The 22,821-nt window shown below is 42.1% G+C and overlaps 1 protein-coding gene across 5 annotated transcripts in view; it reads left to right on the plus strand.

Annotated features, from left to right (window-relative positions):
• The window catches only part of RGS6 (regulator of G protein signaling 6), a 582,626-nt gene that overhangs the window by 83,300 nt on the left and 476,505 nt on the right, over window positions 1–22,821 (plus strand). The gene's annotated exons all lie outside the window — the stretch shown is intronic.

Below are 22,821 nucleotides of genomic sequence, written 5' to 3' on the forward strand. Positions count from 1 at the left end.
TTTACAGAAAGTTTGTGAACCCCCTCAACAGTGTTGAACACAGGAAGTGATAGTAACCTTTCTTGTCTCATTACTGACTTTAAAAGGAGAGCTTATAGTGCTGTGCCATTAAGAATGATGCTATCCATGGGCTGGTTAGCGTGTGCCCTTTATTGGGTTAAGAAAATGTCTTTCTAGTCTTAGATTTGTAAGAAAGGTTTTCTTGTTTGCCGAATTTTGTTGTTTTTAAGAAATCATAAATTAATGTTGGGTTTTATCAGATGTGTTTTTCGCATCTGTGATTGGTTTTTCTCTCCTTTTAAACATACCTAATTATATTCTCTTTCAGAGTTTTCTATTATTTCCGGTTCTTAGGGGCTGGAATCCTCTGGTTCACTGTGCTTTTATCACTTGTGAGCTTCCTGGGTCTGACTTTTCTAATTGTCTGTAGCATGGGTTGTGGGAGTTTTGCTCTCATTTTTCCCATGCCCATCGTTGGCCCAGGACCAATTTTTATGCTAATTTCTTAGGTTGGGCATTTCCAGACTGTAGCCTAAATTTGTACCCCAAATGCTCCAGAGGTAGAGGTTATGAGGTTCAAATTTTGCAGGAAGCTTTTAGTTCTCCTCTCCTGAAGCCAGAGATAGACAAGCTAGCTGAGCTGGTAGGGAAATACTTTTCAGCCCATTTTTCCTGGGGTCGCAGCTCTTTGCAGGGCCTCGCTTTGGGCAGCACCCTCCTCTCTCGGGCAGGACTCAAGGGCTTAGCCTCCTGTTCCCATGTGCTAGTTGACATCTACACCCTTACTTCCCCTGGATCAATGCTTATTCTATTCCTTCCTCTGCCCTGTGGTCCCCCTCAGCCCCAGGAGTGGCTGCCCAGTTGATTCCTCTGCTTACTTCTGGTTTTCAGTTGAGGCTTTGTTTGTGGCACCTGGTAATTTCCTATTCTTTATTGCAGGTTCAAGTATGCATTTAAAAAATTATTGTATCTGGATTTTTTGATAATGGCCATTCTGACTGGTGTGAGATGTTATCTCATTGCAGTTTTGATTTGCATTTCTCTAATGATTAATGATGTTGAGCATTCCTTCATGTGTTTGCTGGCAATCTGTATATCTTCTTTGGAGAAATGTGTATTTAGGTCTTCTGCCCATTTTTGGATTGAGTTGTTTGTTTTTTTGTTATTGAGCTGCATGAGCTGCTTGTAAATCTTGGAGATTAATCCTTTGTCAGTTGCTTCATTTGCAAATATTTTCTCCCATTCTGAGGGTTGTCTTTTGGTCTTGTTTATGGTTTCCTTTGCTGTGCAAAAGCTTTGAAGTTTCATTAGGTCCCATTTGTTTATTTTTGTTTTTATTTCCATTTCTCTAGGAGGTGGGTCAAAAAGGATCTTACTGTGATTTATGTCATAGAGTGTTCTGCCTATGTTTTCCTCTAAGAGTTTGATAGTGTCTGGCCTTACATTTAGGTCTTTAATCCATTTTGAGTTTATTTTTGTGTATGGTGTTAGGGAGTGTTCTAATTTCATTCTTTTACATGGAGCTGTCCAGTTTTCCCAGCACCACTTATTGAAGAGGCTGTCTTTTCTCCACTGTATATTCTTGCCTCCTTTATCAAAGATAAGGTGACCATATGTGCGTGGGTTTATCTCTGGGCTTTCTGTCCTGTTCCATTGACCCATCTTTCTGTTTTTGTGCCAGTACCATACTGTCTTGATTACTGTAGCTTTGTAATATAGTCTGAAGTCAGGGAGCCTGATTCCTCCAGCTCCATTTTTCATCCTCAAGATTGCTTTGGCTATTCAGGGTCTTTTGTGTTTCCATACAAATTGTGAAATTTTTTGTTCTAGTTCTGTGAAAAATGCCAGTGGTAGTTTGATAGGGATTGCATTGAATCTGTAGATTGCTTTGGGTAGTAGAGTCATTTTCACAATGTTGATTCTTCCAATCCAAGAACATGGTATATCTCTCCATCTATTTGTATCATCTTTAAATTTCTTTCATCACTACTGGGCATATACCCTGAGAAAACCATAATTCAAAAAGAGTCATGTACCAAAATGTTCACTGCAGCTCTATTTACAATAGCCAGGACATGGAAGCAACCTAAGTGTCCATTGTCGGATGAATGGATAAAGAAGATGTGGCACATATATACAATGGAATATTACTCAGCCATAAAAAGAAATGAAATTGAGATATTTGTAGTGAGGTGGAGGGACCTAGAGTCTGTCATACAGAGTGAAGTAAGTCAGAAAGAGAAAAACAAATACTGTATGCTAACACATATATATGGAATCTAAGAAAAAAAAATGTCATGAAGAACCTAGGGGTAAGACAGGAATAAAGACACAGACCTACTAGAGGATGGACTTGAGGATATGGGGAGGGAGAAGGGTAAGCTGTAACAAAGTGAGAGAGTGGCATGGACATATATACACTACCAAATGTAAAATAGATAGCTAATGGGAAGCAGCCGCATAGCACAGGGAGATAAGCTAGGTGGTTTGTGACCACCTAGAAGGGTGGGATAGGGAGGGTGGGAGGGAGGGAGACGCAAGAGGGAAGAGATATGGAAACATATGAATATGTATAACTAATTAACTTTGTTATAAAGCAGAAACTAACACACCATTGTAAAGCAATTATACTCCAATAAAGATGTTAAAAAAAATAAACGGCATTAATGATGACAATAATAGTTACTCAGAAAAAATTATTGTATCTGATATATCTAGGTGCTTATAGCAGGAATGTTTGAATGTGTATGTCATCTTAGCTCAACATCTTGCTGAAATGAGAGATCGCCATTTAAATGCAATTTCAGGATTCAACACCCAAAATCAAAACAAAACCCAGTAAAACAAAAAGAAAAACCCCAAATCGGATCCCTAAACGAACTAATCATGAACTAGGCAGCATGCAGAGTCCTCTGATATTAACTCAGGTAATTCTTACGAAGACCCCATAACTCTTTGCCAATGGAGAACTTGAATAACTGGCCTAGCAGTTTGTCAGGGGCAGAGCCAGGCAAGGAACTTAGCTTTATCTGACATTCCCTCCTCTTAAGTGGTCTGAACATCAGTAACACTAAGTATGAAGTGTGCCCGTTCTCAAGGTGACTAATGTGAAGGTCAATGCTATTTTCCATCTCATATAATATATTCCTAATATAGTTACACAGTTGTCTCACCTGGTAATCCAGAATAAAATCGTGATTGTGTTTGTCTATGAGAATTTGCAGTTTGGGGTGAGTTTAAATTAAAGAAAAATCTGAAAAGCAGTTGCCTAGGAGCTATTAATAGTTGCAAAAAGGAGCATGAGTGCACTTCCTTCTGAGCACAGTAGAGCTCCAGGGAATTAATAACGACCCAGTGTTTTCCATGTTGACTTTCGAGAAATGTACCTTACTCCCAGTCTGCTGAAACATGTTTTAAGGATGTATTGTCATGCATGTAGTTTCTGGAAGGCCACAGACAAGTGAATTTTTATATCTCCTCTTGGTTCATTTGCTCATCCTCTGAAATCAAGGCCTCTGCAAAGAAGGAGTCAGTGGTCGTTATAGTTTGTGATTAGGAGTTGCAGGTGGCTGACGTTTTAGTCTCAGTTAATGGCTGAGGATGGACCCCAGGGCACTTCACCTTGTTCACAATCTAATTTAGCAGCACAATCTTTATTTGAGTTGGAAAGTAGCCTTAGGGATTTTTGCTTGGTGCTTGCACGAGCATTCTGGAACGCTGTATGTTACCTGATGCTACCTGAGAGGAGGTACTTGGGCAGTCATGGCTTCTCTGAGCCCTCATCTACATGGGGGAGGTTGAGAAGTGGCAGAAGTTCTATTCTACCAGCAACATAGACCTGTTTCACTATGAAGTTGTGTTAATGGCTTTGCCAAGAATTTTCCCAGTGCACAGTAGGCGTATTTGCTGGAGGAGCTGATCTTGCAGTCCCTGTATATCTGGAGCAGTCAGTTATGAATCTGCTAATTAGCTTGATGTTTGGTCTCCCAGCTAAGTGAGCTCTTGTGAACTCTGCCAGAATCTGGATTTGCAAATGATCTGACGAGAGGAAAGGGAAAGATTGGGCCAAAGAGGCCATTACAAGTTAATTTCATATTTCAGAAGTTTACTCAGCCCTAGCGCCTGCCTTTTCTGTTGCCACAAAATACCCATTCTTCCCCTTTCATAGCTGCTGACCCATCTGTGGGTGAAGTGGTTTTGCCTCCCTTTTTTTGTTTTCAGTATTAGCGCTTGAAAAAGCCTCTGGCCACATGGTGCAAGGTGTGGCCCTCCCCAGGGGCACATCTCACCTCTCTTCCCTGCCTTAAAAGGAGGCCCAAATTTCTAATCTTGGAGAGTCTGTTAATTCTTCCTTTTCCTGGTGAGTACGTGGGAGTGTTCCAAGGTTCAGCACTTCCCATCTGCCTTTCTCTTTACAATTTTTTGAGATATTCACCAATAAATGCTAATATTTACTGAACATGTTTTATATGCGAGACACTTTTAAAGGCACTTGAATAACAACACTAATATTACTGAGCATCTACTGTATGCCAGGCGCTGCCCTAGGTACCGAGGATGTGGAACAAGCAAAACAAAGGTCGTCCCTCCTGGAGCACATGTTTTATTAGGCAGACAGCCAGACAGTACAACCCATCAGTAAACAAACATATACTATGTCAGATAGTTACACACGTGCTCTGAAGGAGAAGCGTGTAGGAGCTGGCCAGGGAAAGCCTCTCTGACGGGGGGAGAACAGAGTCTCCAAGGAAATGAAGGAATAAGCCCACTGGGCCTCAGATCTTCTCCTCCCCAGGTCTTGCTGACTCAGACAGAGCCAGTGGCATGGGGAGCCCCTCCCTCCCTTCTCTGCTCTCTGCTCATGGCACCACTTTCTCCCAGACCGCAGCCTCTAGGCCTGAGTCCCCACCCTTCCCTCCTCTTTCCTCAACCAATCGCCAGGCCTCATTGACTTTCTTTGGAAATCTCTGTGGCATCCCTTCCACTGCCTTTGTGAAAAGGAAACCCCTGCCAGCTGAGCGCTTTGCCGGTCCGTTTTAGAATGACTGTAAAGGCCTCCTAAGTGTTCTCTCTGGGCTGCTAGCCTCTCTTCTCACCCATCTGTCACCGCTCAAGTGGTGGCACATACACGCTGTCGTTTGAGTGCTTATTCCAGGTGGGGCACTGGATCCCCATAGGAGCTTTATTATTATTATTATCATCCCCATTTTACAGGTGAGGAAACAGACTCCCTCAAGGTCACTCACTGATCCAATAAGTGGTTAAGTCAGAATTTGAACTCAGGTCCCACTGAATCCACAGGCCTCTTCTAGCCAGGAGCCCAAGCTGCCTCTACCCTGCCCTTGTGTGTATCAAGACCCTGCTTTGATTGCTCCTTTGCTCAGAAATCTTTCATGCTAACCATCATCTGTGGGGGAAAGTCCAACCATTTTGAAATAGTTTTCAAAGCCTTTCATAACTGGACCATGCTTCACCTGTCTCCCCGTTTTATATCTGAGTTCTCTCCTGTGACAACCTCTTCCGGGCACACACAGATGTGTCCTGTTGGCAAACACGGCTACCCCTGTGCTCACAGGTGGATGCTTTTTCACTCCCTCTGTGTTAACTACTCTCCACGCCCCAGCTCAGACTGCGTCCTCTCTTACCTTCATTTGTGTCCATCTTTACCTCCAGCCTCCACCTAGTTAGGAGTGTCCTGCCTGTCTTAAGCCGATCCTGATGTCATAGGATGCACTGGGCCATCCTTTGAGCACCTGTAGCTCTCTTAGTTCTGATCCCCAACTGGCCATTCCCGTTGATTTCCTTAGTACTTTCCCACATGTGATCCTAAAATATTGAGAAAACTTATATGTCCAAAATGAGTATAACTTTCTAAGTAAGAGTCTTGGAAGATACATACTTATTTCACTAAACCTTCTCAGAGCTCAAAACACATTTGGAGGAGCCCCCTTTGCTAAACTGCCTTACAGCTACCCAAGAAAGCCAATTTCCTTCTTTAATAACTGTGACTCATTTTTGGACCCACGATGACACGAGTCCAGTTCACTCACCCATCTGAATCATCAGTAGGGACTCCATTTAAAATTAGACAATTTTCCTAAATCAAATCCATCCTCAAGAGATTAAAAGTAGATATTCACTAGAATGTGCCCTGGGAAATTCTGAAATAAGTTCTGAAAATGTTGGTTTAAAATGTCAGGGGCTGAAACTAGGAGAAAAGCAGGACTGGAATGTTCCTCTTATTTCTTAATTCATTGTCTCTCACTTACCTGCTTCTTAGTGGAAGAAAAGGCAGAAAAGGAAGCATGGGAAGGAAAAGGGGAACTAATCAGAGGCAGTTGGAATCACAGGAAACAGTTAAAACTCACAAAAAAGGAACAAAATTTTCTCCTGAATCCAAGCCTTCCTTAGGGGAGGATGGAGCAGGAAATTTCATTCTGAAAATGGAATGAGAGCTGGTCCGGTGCAATTGGAAAGATGGGTATAGAGGCAGGAGGAATGAGGTAGAAAAACCTAGGGACCCTGGAGCAAAGGAATGCCATTTATTTGCAAATAATTCTCCAGAGGCAAGGGAGGGGATGGCATAGAGGGGGAGGCTGGGGAGTAGAGGGCTTGGTCCAAGCTGGATCAAGACCTTGTTCTTCTTCACTCTTCTGGTTACATGCAACTCCTCTACTCAGCAGTTGTGTCGACAATGAGCTCGCTGAGAACTGCCACTGAATTTCATTCTATACACGGTGTATATCCAGCACTTAACACTTGTCTGGCCCCTAGTAAGGACTCAATACATATTTGCTGAGTGAATAAATACAAAATACTTTGTTGCTGGAAGAGGTTAAGGCTAATTCTGCGCTGTCATTTCTGGTAGCGGCCACCAGGTGGTGCCTTCCTAAGAGCAGGAGCAAATGAGATCTTGAATCTTGGGTGGAAGGCTTCAGAGAAGCCTTAGGTCTCACCCGGAACCCTCACCCGAGCGCGTGCCCTCCAGCAATTCATCACACTTTCTTATTCCTCTGTTGAATGTGCCTGCAGAGTTCAGACAAGTGGCTAGAACCAAGTTTCTTTACTTGGAGTCAGTTTCACAGGAGGCCCACAAAAACCTTTCAGAAGGTTTCATTTACGGCTAAACTTTGGGATGTGAGACCAGTTCCGCCCCAGGCCTGTGCTCTGTCACGTGGGTTCCCGTTGTTCCCAGTTACCCCCTATTCTTCAGGAGAACGTCTACTCCCATGGATCCTGTATTTTCTCTGAAATTCTCCCCCAAAGTCATTTATGGCTTCACACCCAGCACTGGTAGCCTGTGGGTTGAAGTGCGCGGCACCCCTGCCTACTTTAAGCTGCTGCCTGATGAGTCCCTACGCTGTGCCTGTGGTTTATATGTTCACATTCTCAGAACAGTTCCACAAGATGGGCAGAAAGCAGAATAGCAGCTCAGCAGGCTTAGGCAGCCTTCCCAGAGTGACACAGCCAGTCCATGGGAGAGGGAACTCAAGCCCAGGGCCAGCTGCCCACAGGCCTCACTGGGATTCTTCTTTTTTTTTTTTTTCCACACACACACACTGTATTTTATTTTTTATAAGAGATAAACAAACTGACACAAAGCATTGTAAATGGATGGCCACAACAAAAGCAACAGTGATAGCAATTACCAAACACGAAACACACTCACACTATGTCATAATATTGACATTCAGTCCAGGAATCCTCCACTGTAACAGCTCCTTTACTTTGCAGTGAAAATTGATTTGTATATTTTTTGCCTCTGAGTCCTTGTGGGATTTTTTTTTTTTTAATTCAAACAAAGTCACAAAAATTAAAATCATCCTCATCATTTCACTCAGTCCTTGCTGGGATTCTTATTGCATTTCACATAGAGTGAGTGCAGTTTCATGTATCTGTATGTCTGAGGTCCAGGGACAATAACAATAATAATAACGATTATTGTTTTAATAACGATAAAGCAAAATCCACATCCTGTGAAGCCAAGTCTTATAGGAGTATAGTTCACCATCAGTATGAGCAGACATACTCAGCTGTGGTCAGGTTTTAGACAGTGCCAAAGGAAAAAATACTCAGCCTCCTTTGTGCCCATAAACCTAATTAAAGGTACTAGAGATTTTTTTTTTTTTTGACTTGAAAAATTTTTATTTTTTATTTTTTTTTTAATATATTTTATTTTATTTTATTTTTTTTAACATCTTTATTGGAGTATAATTGCTTTACAATGGTATGTTAGTTTCAGCTTCACAACAAAATGAATCAGTTATATATATACATATATTCCCATATCTCTTCCCGCTTGCGTCTCCCTCCCTCCCACCCTCCCTATGCCACCCCTCCAGGCAGTCACAAAGCACCGAGCTGATCTCCCTGTGCTATGCGGCTGCTTCCCACTAGCTATCTACCTTACGTTTGGTAGTGTATATATGTCCATGCCTCTTTATCACTTTGTCACCGTTTACCCTTCCCCCTCCCCATAGCCTCAAGTCCATTCTCTACTAAGTCTGTGTCTTTATTCCTGTTTCACCCCTAGGTTTTTCATGACATTTTTTTTTTTTAAATTCCATATATATGTGTTAGCATACGGTATTTGTCTCTCTCTTTCTGACTTACTTCACTCTGTATGACAGACTCTAGGTCTATCCACCTCATTACAAATAGCTCAATTTCGTCTCTTTTTATGGCTGAGTAATATTCCATTGTATATATGTGCCACATCTTCTTTATCCATTCATCCGATGATGGACACTTAGGTTGTTTCCATCTCCGGGCTATTGTAAATAGAGCTGCAATGAACATTTTGGTACATGACTCTTTTTGAATTATGGTTTTCTCAGGGTATATGCCCAGTAGTGGGATTGCTGGGTCATATGGTAGTTCTATTTGTAGCTTTTTAAGGAACCTCCATACTGTTCTCCACAGTGGCTGTATCAATTTACATTCCCACCAACAGTGTAAGAGGGTTCCCTTTTCTCCACACCCTCTCCAGCATTTATTGTTTCTAGATTTTTTGATGATGGCCATTCTGACTGGTGTGAGATGATATCTCATTGTAGTTTTGATTTGCATTTCTCTCATGATTAGTGATGTTGAGCATTCTTTCATGTGTTTGTTGGCACTCTGTATATCTTCTTTGGAGAAATGTCTATTTAGGTCTTCTGCCCATTTTTGGATTGGGTTGTTTGTTTTTTTGTTATTAAGCTGCATGAGCTGCTTATAAATTTTGGAGATCAATCCTTTGTCAGTTGCTTCATTTGCAAATATTTTCTCCCATTCTGAGGGTTGTCTTTTGGTCTTCTTTATGGTTTCCTTTGCTGCGCAAAAGCTTTTAAGTTTCATTAGGTCCCATTTGTTTACTCTTGTTTTTATTTCCATTTCTCTAGGAGGTGGGTCAAAAAGGACCTTGCTGTGATTTATGTCATAGAGTGTTCTGCCTATGTTTTCCTCTAAGAGTTTGATAGTTTCTGGCCTTACATTTAGGTCTTTAATCCATTTTGAGTTTATTTTTGTGTATGGTGTTAGGGAGTGATCTAATTTCATACTTTTACATGTAGCTGTCCAGTTTTCCCAGCACCACTTATTGAATAGGCTGTCCTTTCTCCACTGTACATTTCTGCCTCCTTTGTCAAAGATAAGGTGACCATATGTGCGTGGGTTTATCTCTGGGCTTTCTATCCTGTTCCATTGATCTATCTTTCTGTTTTTGTGCCAGTACCATACCGTCTTGATAACTGTAGCTTTGTAGTATAGTCTGAAGTCTGGGAGCCTGATTCCTCCAGTTCCTTCTTTCGTTCTCAAGATTGCTTTGGCTATTCGGGGTCTTTTGTGTTTCCATACAAATTGCAAAATTTTTTGTTCTAATTCTGTGAAAAATGCCAGTGGTAGTTTGATAGGGATTGCATTGAATCTATAGATTGCTTTTGGTAGTAGAGTCATTTTCACAATGTTCATTCTTCCAATCCAAGAACATGGTATATCTCTCCATCTATTTGTATCGTCTTTAATTTCTTTCATCAGTGTCTTATAATTTTCTGCATACAGATCTTTTGTCTCCTTAGGTAGGTTTATTCCTAGATATTTTATTCTTTTTGTTGCAATGGTAAATGGGAGTGTTTTCTTGATTTCACTTTCAGATTTTTCATCATTAGTATATAGGAATGCCAGAGATTTCTGTGCATTAATTTTGTATCCTGCCACTTTACCAAATTCATTGATTAGCTCTAGTAGTTTTCTGGTAGCATCTTTAGGGTTCTCTATGTATAGGATCATGTCATCTGCAAACAGTGACAGCTTTACTTCTTCTTTTCCGATTTGGATTCCTTTTATTTCCTTTTCTTCTCTGATTGCTGTGGCTAAAACTTCCAAAACTATGTTGAATAAGAGTGGTGAGAGTGGGCAACCTTGTCTTGTTCCTGATCTTAGTGGAAATGCTTTCAGTTTTTCACCATTGAGGATGATGTTTGCTGTGGGCTTGTCATATATGGCCTTTATTATGTTGAGGAAAGTTCCCTCTATGCCTACTTTCTGCAGGGTTTTTATCATAAATGGGTGTTGAATTTTGTCAAAAGCTTTCTCTGCATCTATTGAGATGATCATATGGTTTTTCTCCTTCAGTTTGTTAATATGGTTTATCACATTGATAGATTTGCGTATATTGAAGAATCCTTGCATTCCTGGAATAAACCCCACTTGATCATGGTGTATGATCCTTTTAATGTGCTGTTGGATTCTGTTTGCTAGTATTTTGTTGAGGATTTTTGCATCTATGTTCATCAGTGATATTGGCCTGTAGTTTTCTTTCTTTGTGACATCCTTGTCTGGTTTTGGTATCAAGGTGATGGTGGCCTCGTAGAATGAGTTGGGGAGTGTTCCTCCCTCTGCTATATTTTGGAAGAGTTTGAGAAGGATAGGTGTTAGCTCTTCTCTAAATGTTTGATAGAATTCGCCTGTGAAGCCATCTGGTCCTGGGCTTTTCTTTGTTGGAAGATTTTTAATCACAGTTTCAATTTCAGTGCTTGTGATTGGTCTGTTCATATTTTCTATTTCTTCCTGATTCAGTCTTGGCAGGTTGTGCATTTCTAAGAATTTGTCCATTTCTTCCAGATTGTCCATTTTATTGGCATAGAGTTGCTTGTAGTAATCTCTCATGATCTCTTTTATTTCTGCAGTGTCAGTTGTTACCTCTCTTTTTTCATTTCTAATTCTATTGATTTGAGTCTTCTCCCTTTTTTTCTTGATGAGTCTGGCTAGTGGTTTATCTATTTTGTTTATCTTCTCAAAGAACCAGCTTTTAGTTTTATTGATCTTTGCTATTGTTTCCTTCATTTCTTTTTCATTTATTTCTGATCTGATTTTTATGATTTCTTTCCTTCTGCTAGCTTTGGGGTTTTTTTGTTCTTTTTCTCTAATTGCTTGAGGTGCAAGGTTAGGTTGTTTATTTGAGATGTTTCCTGCTTCTTAAGGTGGGCTTGTATTGCTATAAACTTCCCCCTTAGAACTGCTTTTGCTGTATCCCACAGGTTTTGGGTCGTTGTGTCTCCATTGTCATTTGTTTCTAGGTATTTTTTGATTTCCTCTTTGATTTCTTCAGTAATCACTTCATTATTAAGTAGTGTATTGTTTAGCCTCCATGTGTTTGTATTTTTTACAGATCTTTTCCTGTAATTGATATCTAGTCTCATGGCGTTGTGGTCAGAAAAGATACTTGATACAATTTCAATTTTCTTAAATTTACCAAGGCTTGATTTGTGACCCAAGATATGATCTATCCTGGAGAATGTTCCATGAGCACTTGAGAAAAATGTGTATTCTGTTGTTTCTGGATGGAATGTCCTATAAATATCAATTAACTCCATCTCGTTTAATGTATCATTTAAAGCTTGTGTTTCCTTATTTATTTTCATTTTGGATGATCTGTCCATTGGTGAAAGTGGGGTGTTAAAGTCCCCTACTATGAATGTGTTACTGTCGATTTCCCCTTTTATGATTGTCAGTATTTGCCTTATGTATTGAGGTGCACCTATGTTGGGTGCATAAATATTTACAATTGTTATATCTTCCTCTTGGATCGATCCCTTGATCATTATGTAGTGTCCTTCTTTGTCTCTTCTAATAGTCTTTGTTTTAAAGTCTATTTTGTCTGATATGAGAATTGCTACTCCAGCTTTCTTTTGGTTTCCATTTGCATGAAATATCTTTTTCCATCCCCTTACTTTCAGTCTGTATGTGTCTCTATGTCTGAAGTGGGTCTCTTGTAGACAGCAAATATATGGGTCTTGTTTTTGTATCCATTCAGCCAATCTGTGTCTTTTGGTGGGAACATTTAGTCCATTTACATTTAAGGTAATTATCGATATGTGTGTTCCTATTCCCATTTTCTTAATTGTTTTGGGTTCGTTATTGTAGGTCCTTTCCTTCTTTTGTGTTTCTTGCCTAGAGAAGTTCCTTTAGCAGTTGTTGTAGAGCTGGTTTGGTGGTGCTGAACTCTCTCAGCTTTTGCTTGTCTGTAAAGGTTTTAATTTCTCCATCAAATCTGAACGAGATCCTTGCTGGGTAGAGTAATCTTGGTTGCAGGTTTTTCTCCTTCAACACTTTCAATATGTCCTGCCACTCCCTTCTGGCTTGCAGAGTTTCTGCTGAAAGATCAGCTGTTAACCTTATGGGGATTCCCTTGTGTGTTATTTGTTGTTTTTCCCTTGCTGCTTTTAATATGTTTTCTTTGTATTTAATTTTTGACAGTTTGATTAATATGTGTCTTGGCGTATTTCTCCTTGTATTTATCCTGTATGGGACTCTCTGTGCTTCCTGGACTTGATTAATTATTTCTTTTCCCATATTAGGGAAGTTTTCAACTATAATCTCTTCAAATATTTTCTCAGTCCCTTTCTTTTTCTCTTCTTCTTCTGGAACCCCTATAATTCGAATGTTGGTGCGTTTAATGTTGTCCCAGAGGTCTCTGAGACTGTCCTCAGTTCTTTTCATTCTTTTTTCTTTATTCTGCTCTGCAGTAGTTATTTCCACTATTTTATCTTCCAGGTCACTTATCCGTTCTTCTGCCTCAGTTATTCTGCTATTGATCCCATCTAGAGTACTTTTAATTTCATTTATTGTGTTGTTCATCGTTGCTTGTTTCATCTTTAGTTCTTCTAGGTCCTTGTTAACTGATTCTTGCAGTTTGTCCATTCTATTGTCCATTCTATCTCCAAGATTTCGGATCAACCTTACTATCATTATTCTGAATTCTTTTTCAGTTAGACTGCCTATTTCCTCTTCATTTGTTAGGTCTGGTGGGTTTTTATCTTGCTCCTTCATCTGCTGTGTGTTTTTCTGTCTTTTCATTTTGCTTATCTTACTGTGTTTGGGGTCTCCTTTTTTGCAGGCTGAAGGTTCGTAGTTCCTGTTGTTTTTTGTGTCTGTCCCCAGTGGCTAAGGTTGGTTCAGTGGGTTGTGTAGGCTTCCTGGTGGAGGGTACTAGTGCCTGTGTTCTGGTGTATGAGGCTGGATCTTGTCTTTCTGGTGGGCAGGTCCACGTCTGGTGGTGTGTTTTGGGGTGTCTGTAGAGTTACTATGATTTTGGGCAGCCTCTCTGCTAATGGGTGGGGTTGTGTTCCTGTCTTGCTAGTTGTTTGGCATAGGATGTCCAGCACTGTAGCTTGCTGGTCGTTGAGTGAAGCTGGGTGCTGGCGTTGAGATGGAGATCTCTCGGAGATTTTTGCTGTTTGATATTATGTGCAGCTGGGAGGCCTCTTGTGGACCAGTGTCCTGAAGTTGGCTCTCCCACCTCAGAGGCACAGCACTGAGTCCTGGCTGCAGCACCAAGAGCCTTTCATCCACAGGGCTCCTTAATTTGGGATGATTCGTTGTCTATTCAGGTATTCCACAGATGCAGGGTATATCAAGTTTATTGTGGAGCTTTAATCCGCTGCTTCTGAGGCTGCTGGGAGAGATTTCCCTTTCTCTTCTTTGTTCTGACAGTTCCCAGGGGCTCAGCTTTGGATTTGGCCCCGCCTGTGCGTGTAGGTCTCCGGAGGGCGTCTGTTCTTTGCTCAGACAGGACGGGGTTATAGGAGCCGCTGATTCGGAGGCTCTGGCTCACCCAGGCCGGGGGGTAGGGAGGGTCACGGAGTGCGGGGCGGGCCTGCAGTGGCAGAGGCCGGCGTGACGCTGCAGCCTGAGGCGCGCCGTGTGCTCTCCCGGGGGAGCCGTCCCTGGATCCCGGGACCCTGGCAGCGGCGGGCCGCACAGGCTCCCCGGAAGGGCGCGTGGCCAGTGACCTGCGCTCGCACACAGGCCTCCCGGCGGCGGCAGCAGTGGCCTTAGCGTCCCATGTCCGTCTCTGGGCTCCGCACTCTTAGCTGCGGCTCGCGCCCGTCCCTGGAGCTCTCTCAAGCAGCGTTCTTAATCCCCTCTCCTCGTGCACCAGGAAACAAAGAGGGACGTAAAAGTCTCTTGCCTCTTCGGCAGGTCCAGACCCCTCCCCGGACTCTCTCCCGGCCAGCCGCGGCGCACCAACGCCCTGCAGGCTGTGTTCACGCCGCCAACCCCAGTCCTCTCCCGGCGCTCCGACAAAAGCCGGAGCCTCAGCTCCCAGTCCCGCCCGCCCCGGCGGGCGAGCAGACAAGCCTCTCGGCTGGTGAGTGCCGGTCGGCCCGATCCTCTGCGCTGGAATCTGTCCGCTTTGCCCTCCGCACCCCTGTTGCTGTGCTCTCCTCCGCGGCTCCCAAGCTCCCCCACTCCGCCTCCCGAAGTCTCCACCCGCGAAGGGGCTTCCTAGTGTGTGGACACTTTTCCTCCTTCACAGTTCTCTCCCGCTGGTGCAGGACCCGTCCCTATCCTTCTGTCTCTGTTTAGTTTTTTCTTTTGCCCTAACCAGGTACGTGGGGGGTTCCTTGCCTTTTGGGAGGTCTGAGGTCTTCTGCCAGCGTTCAGTAGGTGCTCCGTAGGAGTTGTTCCACGCGTAGATGTATTTCTGGTGTATCTGTGGAGAGGAAGGTGATCTCCGCGTCTTACTCTTCCGCCATCTTCCGGTACTAGAGATTTTGATTGGCAAGAGCTGGGGATGGAGGTGCTGAGTGAGATTGTATGTGTCCTCGTGTGTGTGTGTGTGTGTGTGTGTGTGTGTGAGAGAGAGAGAGAGAGAGAGAGAGAGCGAGCGCGAGAGAGAGCGAGAGAGAGAGTGAGCATGTTAAATCCTATGAAGACCTAGAAAACGATCGTTTTTGCCAGGACTGGACTTGGGCAAAGCAACAGAATACATGGACTTTATGTCTGAGTGCCCCCTCCGAAACTTACCTGTCCTGTGTCTCACTGTCTGGTTTCTGCTATATAAGTTGCAATTAACTGTACAAAGTTAATCAAATAAATAGATCAATATAATGCACTTGCTAAATAGTGTTTCTTTTGGGAGAAGATGATTTAACTCAGTTAACCATCACCAGGCATGAGGGATGTTAATGTTGGGAATATCAGGAGTGATTGGCCTGTGGGGTCGGGGTGGGGGGTTGGGAAGAAGGGAGTGGAAATGCAGATCACAGTGGGGGCCGAGGTGAAGGGCGGGCTGGAGGAAAGGGGGAATGGGAGGATTTGGAGTCAGGAGCGCCTCTTGAAGTCTCTTATCTCAGACCTTACTCTATGCCTTTTTTTTTTTTTTTTTGCGGTACGTGGGCCTCTCACTGTTGTGGCCTCTCCCGTTGCGGAGCACAGGCTCCGGACGCGCAGGCTCAGCGGCCATGGCTCACGGGCCCAGCCGCTCCGCAGCATGTGGGATCTTCCCGGACCGGGGCACGAACCTGTGTCCCCTGCATCGGCAGACGGACTCTCAACCACTGTGCCCCCAGGGAAGTCCACTCTATGCCTTTTCATAGGGCTGCGCCTGATCACCCTGGGCTTTATGGTCTTGAATGTCTTCTTTGAGCCTTTCAGAAATTTTCCACGTAGTAATATACATGATTTATGCTTTTAAACACTTAACATGCTAGAAACTGGGCATTGTTTCCATAATCCTCAGAGGAGACTTGGGAGATACTGTTATTCTTTCCTCCCACCCTTCTTTCAACTAATGAAATGGAGATTCAGGAAGGCCATAAGCTAGGTAATGTTAGAGCCAAAATTCAAAGCCAGGACTGTGATTATAAAGCCATGCACTTAACAGCTATCTTGTGCTGTGAGAATAAAGTGGCAAATCTTAAAATAAAAGCACCCATTATCAGTAATCTAGCAACCCCCCGCCCCAAACCATTGATTGATTTATTCAACATGAATGTGTCAGGTGTAGTAGATACGGAGGATACAGGATGAATGAAACAGGCAAACCAAATTGAATGGAGTTTACCTTTAGAGAATAATAGAATAAAAGTTCTCTCAAACTTAGGAAAAGCTTGATTGTTCCATAGCTATGGTAACAAATAGCCAGCAGAACCAATTTTAAATCTGTTCACTTGGTCCGCACCAACTTGTCTTAGTGAAAGCTGGTTTTGAAACCAACCAGTGTTGGCCCCCCAGTTCTGAAAGTCAGCCAGTCAGGGATGGATGCGCTCCAGAAAACCTGCCAATCAACATCGGCCTTACCTGAGCACCCACCTGTTGTCAGCCCAGGAATGACTCTGAACATCCGTGAATCACAGAGCTCCACGCTTTCCAAAGCCCTCTATGAGATCCGTCACCTGTTCTGCTTGTAGAGACCTTTTGGCCAGCACAGCTCTTCCATATTATCTGAGCAATAAATTCAGCCTTGTAGTTTGATTTCAGATCCTGAGTAGTGTTCTCATTGTCCTTTGACAAAACAGGCAAGTACACATGTCAGGGAGTGTCTGGCTACAGAGAAAATAGCACAGGTAAGAGGAGCATGACAGGATGGAAAGCTCAGGAGAACCTGTTTGTTGCAGGAAGGTTTGTGGAGAGACTGGAATTATTTGAGAGGGGTCCAGGCATGCGCAGATCTAGACCTAGAGCTTTTAAGGGGCTCTGAGGAAGAGAGGTCGCCCTGTGTTTTGGGAAGGAGGAGAAGAGGAGGCTGATTCTCCAGGGCTTTGGGAGTTTGGATTTTGCTCCAAATGTAATGGAAAAGCAGGAAACTACCCAGGAATGGACCACGTCCTCTGCTTTAAAAAGGATGTGCACATGTTTGCACATGTGTGTACACACTCATGTTCTGAAATTAGGTTCGAAGGTCCTTTAGGTCTATCACAGTGTTTATGACCTTGAGCATGTGAATCAGGATGCCCTCCACTGTGTGCTGCTGCCCCTGCCCACACTTTCCCATTGTGAGTCCCAGAAGTGGGGTGATTTCTCTACCACTGATGGGGTCCAGTGACAGGCAATCAGTGATATAAAATGTACAGGTCTAAGAGATGATTCACTTCATTATAAAGCTGCTCTATTGTGTCAGGTACAGAGTCTGGGGAGGCTGGGGCCAGAGTAAGGCCCCAAACTACTGTGAAAACTGCCCAAGTCCAAGTTGGGGTTGGTCTACTCCTAAATACCTTAGCCAATTGTTTTTCTTAGTCCTTACGTGTGAAGCTCGATGTCTGTTTCTCAAATAGTATTTATCCTGATCACCATTCTTACAGAGGGGATAGATGCCCATAAAAGACTGACATATGCTCTGTTTTTATTCCTCTTAACACAGTTATTGCTTCAGTGAGATCACCTGACCATCTTCTGCTGGGAGTGTTTTTGTTAATTCGTGAAGCCTGATTTCAATTGCTGTAGGAGATGAATGTCACACGTGCTCATTGTTTTTGTTTGAGAACTGCCCCTGCCCTGGGGGACTGCGTGCGGGTGCTGCTGGCTTTTGCTGACAAAGCCATTGGATTTACACTGCTGTGTGATGACAAGGCCAGCCTGGCAGTTTTGTGGGGCTGGGTAGGCTGCTCTTTCATTCCTGGCTGCTTTGCTCTTCCAAAAGCATTAACTCCAGTTCAGATGGAAATCATTCTCCTTTTCATCAGCCCCAACTTCTGAACCCCTTCCTTCAGCCATACCTCCAGACTGCTTGGACACGTGGGGATGTGTTTTGCTTATTCACGTTTGAATTGCAGTCTGGTTTGTGGATACTCCCTCACTAGATTGGCAGTTGTTTGCAGAATTCCTGAGTACCAGTTACACTGAGTAGCAGGAAATGAAAAGACAAGCAAGGAACTAGTGGAGCCCAGAGCATAGCCCTTTATCATTCTTCCTTCTTAGCTAATACATCTTATAGTTATCTCTGAAAGGAGAATTTATTTAAACATACTAAATACTGCAGATAGTGACACGTTTGTTATCATAATAGCACTGCTAATGCTACACTTCAAGGTGCAGTGAATAAACCTTTGGAGAAATATCCTCATAATATGGTTTCAAAGGACATGCATCCTTCTGGAACACATTGCTAAAGTAGTGTTGTTTAAATTAACACAGAGAGATCCTATTCTAAGGCTGTGTTTGTGCTCCATTGTAATATGTCTGTAATGGATATGGAAGTCTTATGTGTGATTCAGTGTGAGTAGCTGAACTAGCGAAAGAAGACTTATTTGTTTGGCTTTGTGGCTCTGGTGAAATTCTCAGACGGACGGTATAGTTGAAAAATAAACATGGGTTGACTCGCTCTCTTCTCATTGTTGCTTTTGGTCTTCTAGTGAATCAAAAAACAGGTACCCTTCTTGAAGTCTTTCTGCCAGTTCCTCATTTATAGGTCCTGTCGTAGTTGAAATACAGCCTAAATGGTTGGAGTCATAAAAAGTAGAATCCCCGGACTTCCCTGGTGGTGCAGGAATTATGAATCTGCCTCCCTATGCAGGGGACATGGGTTTGTGCCCTGGTCCGGGAGGATGCCACATGCCGTGGAGCAACTAAGCCCGTGCGCCACAACTACTGAGCCTGCATTCTAGAACCCACGAGCCACAACTACTGAGCCCACGTGCCACAACTACTGAAGCCCATGCGCCTAGAGCCCGTGCTCCTCAACAAGAGGAGCCCACCCACCGCAATGAAGAGTAGCCCCGCGCACTGCAACTAGAGAAAGCCCGCGTGCAGCAACGGAGACCCAATGCAGCCAAAAGATAAAAATAAATAAGTTAATAAATTAAAAAAAAAAACAGGCTGAATTTAGTCCACAAGCCATGTTTAAAAAAAAAAAGTGGAATCCCTATGACATATGAGCCAGTTTCTAGCATCGTACTGGCTCTTGATGTTGGGGTAACATTGATAAGTTAGTCAGGATTATAATTTGTTAAGAATCTCCTGTCATTGGGAATAATCAACAGTGGATGGATAACGTGTTGGATATGGACATTGCTTGCAAGTCACAGTGTGCCTGTAAACATTATTAAGTGTCATCTGTAGCGGGAACCAGTTTTTCATGATCCCTCTTGCAGTTATTACTAGCTGGGTCTCTATCATGGAGACCTACAGTATAGTTTCAAATGAAGCAGCAGCTGCATAATCCTTGTCACCCAAAGACTGTAGGTCTTGCCAGAAATTGTATAATAGTGACCTTGCTGATTACTGATATACATTCACCTTGTCACTTGGCCATGTGAGAAAGCTGAAGCCATCATTGTATTTTGATGTATATCAGACTCTGTGTCTTCTGAATATAATTCAACTCCTGGGTTTCTTGGTTACGGAGGTATCAAGATCACCTGATGCTCACTAATGTGAACTACTGTGAAAGTTCCTGAGGTTTATTCTGCTGGGTTTCTAAAGTTTCATCCTTACAGAGAGGCCCTTCCTCTTGCACAGTCTGCATCCAGCACCCATAAGTGCTCTCTTTTGCTGCAGGCTCAGGAACTGAACCAAACTGCAGATGTGGTGGGAAATGTGTTTCCTGGTTCCTGCTAACTAGTGGTATGATGTGATAAGTAAGCTCCAATGCAGTGCCTCATGGAAGGGTCCTCCAACTTCATGTGATGAAAAGCATTTCTCTCTCTTTCTTTGGATAGAGAGAGGGGCTTTGGATACGAAAAGAATGATGTTCTTGGGCCTCAAGATGGGGAGAAGGTGATCAAGTGTTTTATTCTTTCTGCGATGAGAACTAGCTCATTACAGAACTGAAAGTGAATGCTGTGTATCAAATTTAAACTAGGCGCTTGTGTTGAAGTCTAAGTAGTGATGGAATTTTTTTTTTTTCCTGCTTGAGGAGGCCAGCAGTCTGCTCGCAAATGATAGAGCTACAAAAAAAAAAAAAAAAAAAAAAGATATAGCTACAGGCAAAAATATCTAGCCTTTTCTCTTCCTTTAATTCTTCATCTTGTTTATTGCTCCCTCAGTCATTCTAGAGGGTTAAAAGATAAGGAGTTCTAAGGTCTTTGCATTGTCTGGGAAGAAGTATAAATATAAGTCAGTGTTTAAGCCATTGTAATTTAATTGGAAACATCTTGTGTTAACAATATCATTATCTTAATGCTGAAGGGGCAGGGAGAAGGCAGTAGAAATCAGATTCCCTGGGGAATAGGCTCTACAGCCCAAAGTAGAGTTGTTTCTTTCCTGACCAGTGACTTATCTTATTTTTTAGGTCAGTGGTGGTCTCTAAATAAAGCAAGATTTAATTGGGCTCATTTGTAGCTGATATGAATTCTGGGGCCTGAATAGGATTTGGGTATTGAGCTGGGAATCTAGAAAGGATAAGAAATAAGACCTTTGGCAACAAAAAACTTCTAGGGTTTGAGATTAGTTAACACAGGATACAGGACACACAGTGTTAGGTTGTAAATTTGTGGATAAGCATAAATATATACTCCATAGATTAAAGCATTGGCCAGATAGCTCCCATTTTTAAAGGCAGCACGTTCATATGAAGGGATAATCTCTTCTTACTGGAAAACTTTCAGTTTGGAAATTTTACATGATAAAGTTTCCTTCTGTACATTTTTTGTGACTTCCATGCTCTTTAAGGCATGTTGTTTTACCCATTAGAGATCATATATGAATGCATGCTATTAAAAAACTAACAACAAAAAAAATGGTTTGATGAACCTAGGGGCAGGACAGGAATAAAGGTGCAGACGTAGAGAATGGACCTCAAGACACGGGGAGGGGGAAGGGTAAGCTGGGATTATGGAGTAGGGTTACTACATCAGTCTAGATACTGTTGTGACACAGCTCCTCAAATCTTAGTGACTTAACACAACAAAGATTTAGTTTTTGCTCTTGTTACGTATCTAGTGTGGTTCAACAGGGAAACTTTGTTCATTCAAATTCAGGGATCCATGATGACTCTGATGGGGGCTCCATTTGGACACAAGCATTAGCAGTCATCAAAGCAAAATAAGAGAGTGTGGTCACTCTTCACTAGCTTTAAAATCTTCTTCCTAGAAAGGAAACACCACTTGCTTACATTTCATTGGTCAAAGCAAGTCACATGGCCATGCTAACTTCAAAGAAGGTGAACAAGTGCAATCCTACTATGTGTCCAGAAGGAAGAGAACTAAAATATTTGGGAAAAGCTCTAATGACTACCCCAAATGGCCATTGAAAGCACTTTTTAAAAATGATTGGGATAATATTCCTATGAACACCTAGTTTACAGAGTTAGCCCTTCTATTTATGTTTCCAATTCCAATATTTTATTAATAATGCTGAAATGAACATTTTGGTATGTTATCATACCTCCATCCTACCCCCTTTTGGGGTACTTAAATTCTTACAGCTTACAGACTAGATTAATTTCCCTGTTATATAGTTTAATGGCCTGTTGTATACCTACTTTGTAGCACTTAATTTCTGCCTCCACACTGTAAGTTTCATAATTGGAACATAATAAATGCTAAATATTCATTGTTGAAGGAATGAATAAATTGGGAGAGAGGGAAGAGTTTTATCAGAGGATAAAATGATAAAGCTATTATTAAAGCTTTTTCTGTGTATTGTTAAATTGCTTTCCAAAAAGATTAAAGCAATGAACGTGTCAGTCTGTCAGGGTTAGTCAACTCACTGCCTATTGCTATCATTGGTAATTTTTCTTTGCTAAATGGAAAGGCAAAATAAATAATATTTTAGCATTTTTCAGCATTTTAATTGGCATATCTTTGATTACCAATACGACTATTTTTCATACATTTCTTTTCTTGTGGTAAAAATCACATAACATAAAATTTACCATCTTAATGATTTTAAAGTATACACTACAAAAGTGTTAACTATATGTACACTGTTGTGCAACAGATTCCTAGAACTTTTTCATCTTGCAAAATGAAAACTCTGTATGTGTTGAACCCTTTCCCCCGACCCCGCCAAGCCCTGGACAGCCACCATTCTGCTTTCTGTTTCTAAGCGTTTGACTACTTTAGGTACCCCGTATAAGTATAATCATTCAGTAATTGTCTTTTTGTGGCTGACTTATTTCACTTAGCATAATGTCCTCAAGTTTCATCCATATTGTAGCATATGATGGTATTTTCTTCTTTCTTAAGGCTGAATAATATTCTATTGCATATATATATATATTTTTTCCTTATCAATTCATCCATTGATAGACATTTATTTTGCTTTAACCTCTAGGCTATTGTGAATAATCCTGTAATGAATACAAGTGTGCAGATATCTCTTTAAGATTCTATTTTCAAATCATTTGGATATATCTGCAAAATATATAGAGGTGTGATCGCTGAATCATATGGTAATTCTATTTTTAATTTTTTGAGGAACCTCCATAGCAGCTGTACTGTTTTATGTTCCCACTAACAGCGAATAAGAGTTCCAATTTCTCTACCTCCTTGCCAACACTGGTAATTTTTTTTTTTTTTTTGATAGTGGTCATCCTAATGGGTTGAAGGGTGCTGACTTCTCAATGTGGTTTTTTTTTTTTTTTTGTGGTACGCGGGCCTCTCACTGTTGCGGCCT

The sequence above is a fragment of the Orcinus orca genome, chromosome 2 (assembly GCF_937001465.1).
Source record: "Orcinus orca chromosome 2, mOrcOrc1.1, whole genome shotgun sequence".
Classification (NCBI taxonomy): domain Eukaryota; kingdom Metazoa; phylum Chordata; class Mammalia; order Artiodactyla; family Delphinidae; genus Orcinus; species Orcinus orca.